Raw genomic sequence first — 7,953 nt, 5'->3', positions numbered from 1 at the left:
ACAACTTTAATGCAATGGCGGGCACGGCAAAAATGCAATCAATCCATCAAAATCACTACTCTGCGTCTGGGGTACAAAACAGCGTTTGGCTTACAGACTTCAGGACAGACTCCTAATGCAGATTTTAGAAAAAGGCTCTGCTTACCTGATTCACAGTATGTGTTGGCCAAGTGAGTCTGTCCAAAAGAGTGCAAGAGATTTCCAATCGTCAGCGTGTCATCTCGGACGAAGCCCCCAAATTGTTGCGTCCCAGCAGATCTTCCTCCAAGAGAAATTAAGTTGTGCTGGCTGCTCCCAAGTTCTTTTGATGACACATAAACTGAGTTCAATTTGACCACCAGACAGAATGGGTATTTTGTGATTTATTTTCAAAGCTTTGAAAATAAACGTGAGACCAATCCAGTACAGAAGCGTTCACTAGCGCAGCTGAGATCGATCTGACCAACACATCACGAAAGACATCTGTTCTTCCCTCTCTCCCCCCCGCCCTCTATCCATTGCTCTCGCCCCCACCTTCCAGCGCGACTACTGATGTCTCATTGGGAGCAGGGAGGATTCCTTCTTCTCTGTCTCCTGCATTCCAGAACTTCAAGGCCAGAACATACCGTACACTTTCAAAGACTCAAAAGAGAACCAAAATGGAACTGTTTTGCAATACGACTACGAAACTAAAGAAGTAACACTTAAATATGGATATATGTAACTATCCACTTCCGTCAGTAATTATATGTGGAATAACTGGGTAATAACTACATGGGTAATATCTAAATGTGGAATAACTACATGGGTAATATCTATATCTATATGTGGAATACCTTAATGGATCATATTTATAAGTGGAATATATACATGGGTAATATCTAAATGTGGACTAACTATATGGGTTATATATATATGTATATATATATATAATTATATATATATATATATATATATATATATATATATATATATATATATATATATATATATATATATATATATACATATACAAACCCCGTTTCCATATGAGTTGGGAAAATGTGTTAGATGTAAATATAAACGGAATACAATGATTTGCAAATCCTTTTCAACCCATATTCAGTTGAATGCACTACAAAGACAAGATATTTGATGTTCAAACTCATAAACTTTATTTATTTTTTGAAAATAATAATTAACTTAGAATGCCATTGCTGTAACACGTGCCAAAGTAGTTGAGAAAGGGCATGTTCACCACTGTGTTACATCACCTTTTCTTTTAACAACACTCAATAAACGATTGGGAACTGAGAAAGCAAATTGTTGAAGCTTTGAAAGTGGAATTCTTTCCCATTCTAGTTTTATGTAGAGCTTCAGTCGTTCAACAGTCCGGGGTCTCCGCTGTCGTATTTTACGCTTCATAATGCGCCACACATTTTCGATGGGAGACAGGTCTGGACTGCAGGCGGGCCAGGAAAGTACCCGCACTCTTTTTTTACGAAGCCACGCTGTTGTAACACGTGCTGAATGTGGCTTGGCATTGTCTTGCTGAAATAAGCAGGGGCGTCCATGAAAAAGACGGCGCTTAGATGGCAGCATACAGTATGTTGTTCCAAAACCTGTATGTACCTTTCAGCATTAATAGTGCCTTAACAGATGTGTAAGTTACCCATGCCTTGGGCACTAATGCACCCCCATACCATCACAGATGCTGGCTTTTGAACTTTGCGTCGATAACAGTCTGGATGGTTCGCTTCCCCTTTGGTCCGGATGACACGATGTTGAATATTTCCAAAAACAATTTAAAATGTGGACTCGTCAGACCACAGAACACTTTTCCACTTTGCATCAGTCCATCTTAGATGGACTTAGATGTATTTAGTAACAGTGGTTTTCTGAAGTGTTCCTGAGCCCATGTGGTGATATCCTTTAGAGCTGGGGTCACCAACCTTTTTGAAACCAAGAGCTACTTCTTGGGTACTGATAATGCGAAGGGCTACCAGTTTGATACACACTTAAATAAATTGCCAGAAATAGCCAATTTGCTCAATTTACCTTTAACTCTGTTATTGTTAATAATTAATGATATTTACACTTAATTGAACGGTTTAAAAGAGGAGAAAACGTGAGACCAACGACCCACTGGGGTGAGTTTTTCCTTGCCCGTATGTGGGCTCTGTACCGAGGATGTAGTTGTGGCTTGTGCAGCCCTTTGAGACACTTGTGATTTAGGGCTATATAAATAAACATTGATTGATTGATTGATTGATTGATTGATTGAGAAAACACGAAAAAAATTACAATTACATTTTGAAACATAGTTTATCTTCAATTTCAACTCTTTAAAATTCAAAATTCAACCGAAAAAAAGAAGAGAAAAACTAGCTAATTCGAATCTTTTTGAAAAAATTAAAAAAAGAATTCATGGAACATCATTAGTAATTTTTCCTGATTAAGATTAATTTTAGAATTTTGATGACATGTTTTAAATAGGTTAAAGTCCAATCTGCACTTTGTTAGAATATATAACAAATTGGACCAAGCTATATTTCTAACAAAGACAAATCGTTATTTCTTCTAGATTTTCCAGAACAAAAATTTTAAAAGAAATTCAAAAGACTTTGAAATAAGATTTAAATTTGATTCTACAGATTTTCTAGATTTGCCAGAATAATTTTTTTGAAATTTAATCATGATAAGTTTGAAGAAATATTTTACAAATATTCTTCGTCGAAAAAAAAGAAGCTAAAATGAAGAATTAAATTAATTTATTTATTTATTATTCTTTACAATAAAACATATAAATTTACTTGAACATTGATTGAAATTGTCAGGAAATAAGAGGAAGGCATTTAAAAGGTAAAAAGGTATATGTGTTTAAAAAACCTAAAATCATTTTTAAGGTTGTATTTTTCTCTAAAATTGTCTTTCTGAAAGTTATAAGAAGCAAAATTAAAAAAAATAATGAATTTATTTAAACAAGTGAAGAACAAGTCTAATAAATAATTTCTTGGATTTTCAAATTCTATTTGAGTTTTGTCTCTCTTAGAATTAAAAATGTTGAGCACAGCGACACCAGCTTGCTAGTAAATAAATAAAACTTAAAAAATAGAGGCAGCTCACTGGTAAGTGCTGCTATTTGAGTTATTTTTAGAACAGGCCAGCGGGCTACTCATCTGGTCCTTACGGGCTACCTGGTGCCCGCGGGCACCGCGTTGGTGACCCCTGCTTTAGAGATTGATGTCGGTTTTTGATACAATGCCGTCTGAGGGATCGAAGGTCACGGTCATTCAATGTTGGTTTCCGGCCATGCCGCTTACGTGGAGTGATTTCTCCAGATTCTCTGAACCTTTTGATGATATTATGGAGCGTAGATGTTGAAATCCCTAAATTTCTTGCAATTGCACTTTGAGAAACGTTGTTCTTAAACTGTTTGACTATTTACTCACGCAGTTGTGGACAAAGGGGTGTACCTCGCCCCATCCTTTCTTGTGAAAGACTGAGCATTTTTTGGGAAGCTGTTTGGGTATATGGGTAATATCTATATGTGGAATACCTTAACGGATAATATCTATAAGTGGAATATATACATAGGTAATATCTAAATGTGGAATAACTATATGGGTAATATATATATATATATATATATATATATATATATATATATATATATATATATATATATATATATATATATATATATGGAAAAACTACATGGGTAATATCTACATGTGGAATAATTATAAAGGTAATATCTATATGTGGAATAACTATATGGGGAATATCTTTTTGTGGAATATATACATGGTAATATCTAAACGTGAAATAACAATATGGGTAATATCTATATGTGGAATAACTATATGGTTAATTATATGTGGAATAACTATGGGTAATATCTATATGTGGAATAACTATATGGGTAATATCTAAATATGGAATAACTATACGGATAATATCTAAATGTGGAATAACTATCTGGGTAATATCTATATGTGGAATAACTATATGGGTAATATCTAAATGTGGAATACATATATGGGTAATATCTAAATGTGGAATACATATATGAATAATATCTATATGTGGAACAACTGGGTAATATCTATATGTGGAATATATACAAAGGTAATATCTAAATGTGGAATAAGTATCTGGGAAATATCTATATGTGGAATAACTAAATGGGTAATATCTAAATGTGGAATAACTATATGGGTAATATCTAAATGTGGAATAACTATATGGCTAATATCTATATGTGGAATTGATCTCCTTCGGCAATTGCCGCCACTTAACCCACACAACACTCCTTTGGGGGGTTATGTTTATCTTTGTTGTTGTGCAAGTGTTTGTGGCGTTTCAGCATCTTTTGACATGGACTTATCCCGGATTTTTGACTTTTACATTATCATTCCATTCACTTTCATGTTTACAAATGCTTCCCTCCTTGATGGCTGCACATCTGGGTACTAAACACTTTACACGTGGAGACACAAATCATTGAACTTTTACTTACCTTTCTTATGCAAGTAATTTGGTTTTGCTGTGGGCTTTCGTTAAGTTTTCTTTGCTGCTATGCTAACTAAGCTGTCAACACACAGCCGAGCGTGCCCTGCAATAGCTGGTGGTGTTCGATAAATTCTGACAGGGCAGCCTGGTGTCCATCGTACCCTATCCTTCATCCGGCGGTGGCAGTATCCCTCTGTTCCCTCAATTCGAGCTGTGCTTCTCGTTTCCTCTGACTTCCCCTGGATGTCTTGCTGCTTAATAATAAACACGCCTAAGACTAAATCGTTCACCTGCCTCTGTGCCGTCTCCTTCTCCCTGGTACCGTTACAAGGAGCTTACGGGAGTCCGAGACTCAACAAATGTCGGTCTGGGGCTTCTGTTACGGGCTACTTGTGCACATTCCACGGCTCGCTCGATCAGCCTTTGGTCCATATGTAGCGCCAGAGTAATGAGGTCCTGGCAAGACTTTGGTCTGTCCCGCAATAAGCCATTCTTTATGTCTTCGCTGAGTCCCAGTCGATAAGCCTTGTTGCCCCATTCGCTATCAGCCGCAAGGGTGCGGAATTCCAGGGTGTAGTCAGCGACAGCGCGGGAGCCCTGCTGTATGGAATGGAGGCAAGAGGCGTTATCCCCCTCGTCCACCGGGCGGTCAAACACGGCCCGGCGTTCTGAGCGGAAAGCCGAATAGTCGGTGCCCAGCCCATTTTTACGGTCAACCGCCGCTGTGGCCCACCTAAGAGCCCTACCAGCAAGGAGTGACAAAAAAAACGCAATCTTGGCCCCATCAGATGCGTACGAGACGGCTGGTGTTTAAAGATGAGCTCATATTGGACCAGAAATCCCAGACAAAGGTCAAAGTCCCCCTCAAATGGTCTGGGGATGTCAATCTTTGGTTCCCGGACATAATAGGGGTTCCAGGGAGTGGCTGCCGCAGAAGCAGGGGAAGATGGAATGCTCGGGGTAATGGTGTACATTCTCGCAAGCATGTTAGCGAAGGCATCGTCTAGTTTGTTCTCCAGGGTCAAACACACTTTTGACAAAAAGCGGGTGATGAGAAATGTTGGGAGAATAATTCCTCCTCTGGTGAACAGATTTGTTGTGACTCCTGTTTTGCAAGATGGTAAAATACTGTACATAATGACTGGGACTTTGGGATTGGAGTCAATGAAGAGACTGGACTCCCCTTTGACTTTGATCCTGGTCTAATTGGTCCCTAATGAGTTTTGTGTGTTTTTTAAATGAATATGTTATCTTGAATTCAGCATAATTCAGTACATAAATGACAACTTCATGGCGGATTGGTGCGGCGTAAGTATTGCGGATGCTGTATTGATCCGTTGTGGCAAAGAAAGTGCTGAGCCGTAAGGCAAAGTTCTCAATTTACCTGTCAATTTATGTTCCCAACCTCACGTATGGTCATGAGCTTTGGGTTAAGACCGAAGGGACAAGATCACGGTTACAGGTGGCCGAAATAAGTTTCTTCGCCAGGTGGTGGGGCTCTCCCTTAGATATAGAGTAAGAAGCTCTGTCATCCGGGAAGAGTTCAAAGTAAAGCCGCTGCTCCTCCACATCAAGAGGAGCCAGATGCGGTGGTTCGGGCATCTGGTCAAGATGCCACCCGAACGTCTCCCTCTGGAGGTGTTTAGGGCACGTCCGACCGGTAGGAGGCCAGGGAGAGGACCCAGGACACGCTGGGAAGAGTATGTCAGCAGAGGAAGGCCATGGTGGTGGAAGAGGTCTCACAAGTGGCGCAAGGCTGTATCCCAGGGAAAACAGGTGGCATGGACTTGCTGGGAGAATACCATCCAAAGAGTCATAACCTGGGCCGAAATCTTGCGAACTCCTCAATCACGGCTCAGCTTCCTCGTGAGTGCGGCGTATGACACCCTGCCATGCCCTCGAAACCTCACCCAGTGGTTCGGAAGTGAGGGCAAGTGCTCCCTGTGCAGCAAAGACAATGCAGGACTCAAACACATCCTGTCAGGTTGCAACGTCGTGCTGACGCAGGGGCGCTTCCGGTGGCGACACAATCAGGTGCTGAGGAAGTTGGCAGAGCTGTTGGAGAGATGCAGAGTCGGGGCAAACAAATCCACAGATCCCCATCGGCCAAACATCACTTTCATCAAACCAGGAGAGGTAGGACAGAAGACAGAGGCGGGAAGATCATCACTTCTGCTTACCCCTGGTAAGGGCTGGGAGATGCATGTTGACCTGGACAAGCAGCTAGTCTTCCCAACTGAGGTAATACAGACAACGCTAAGACCAGACGTTGTGACGGGGTCCTCAGCTGCTAAGAAAGTCCTCATCATTGAACTAACCGTGCCATGGGAGGAGGGAATACCAGTAGCACATGAGTTCAAACGGTCAAAGTACAGCGACCTGGCAGAGGACTGCAAGGGGGGAGGCTGGTCTGCGTCCATTCATCCCGTGCAGATCGGATGCAGGGGCTTCGTAGGAGGTTCTGAGACCTCGCTCCTGCGTGCGGCGGGAATGACCGGTTGCAGCCTGAGGAGGGCCATCAAGGAGTTGGCAGAGAAGGCCAGTTTCTGGAAGGCAAGTTTCTGGATGTGGCTAAGAAGGAGGGACAATACTTGGGGCTCAACACCCCATTGAGGTCAGTTGCAGGGAGTGGCGCGGGGAGACGTCCCCGCTTAGCCACTGCCCCCCCACCGCGAGGTGTCCTGGCTTGGAGGCGAAACATCAGTGAACGGTGGCACCAGCTGACGACCCTGCAGCTGACCTCGAAGTGCACTGGAGGAGGTGCGACAGGCAGAGATGCCAAGCAGTTAGGTCTGTACTTATTAATTGTCACACCGCGGTGAGGGATGTCTTGTCTTGGTTTTTTCTGTCTTGTGATTTACATGTTTTAGTTTGAAAAGTTACTCTGTCAGAGTTTGTAGGTGACGAACCCCAAGATGCAGAGACGGCAGACATTGAACGGGAAAACATGATTTAATTAAACACTATAGCAAAAACAAACAAAAATGGTACAAACAAAAGGCACGCACAAGGCGGCGAACAAACTAGGCTATGAACTAAAATAGCACAAAGGCTAACTGTGAACAAGAAACAAAAACACTTACTGTGACAGGAAGGAACTATGACTTGAGCGGAGTGGACAAAAGTAGACAGAGCTACAATGACAAATAGTGACAGGTAGAAGCTACAGGTAGAAGTGACAATAATCCAGCAGTGACTGGAGGGCAGGGCAGGTATAAATAGCAGCTGGCTGATTGGCACCAGGTGTGGCCACGTGCCAATCAGCCACAGCTGAGGGGACAAAGCACTCAGGGAGATAATCAGGAAATAACCAAAATAAGAGTGCTGACAGGAACTAAAAACAGGAAACCAAGACAAACGCAGAGGAAAACTAAAACTTGACCAAACTGTCAGGGACAACCCTGACAAACTCTCCTCTCATTTCAGGTCACTTGTCCTTCCTTTTGTGTCATCAGTCTGACGTCATCCCTGTTCCCTGAT

The sequence above is a fragment of the Entelurus aequoreus genome, linkage group LG14 (assembly GCF_033978785.1).
Source record: "Entelurus aequoreus isolate RoL-2023_Sb linkage group LG14, RoL_Eaeq_v1.1, whole genome shotgun sequence".
Classification (NCBI taxonomy): Eukaryota; Metazoa; Chordata; class Actinopteri; order Syngnathiformes; family Syngnathidae; genus Entelurus; species Entelurus aequoreus.
This window is presented reverse-complemented; position numbering follows the sequence as displayed.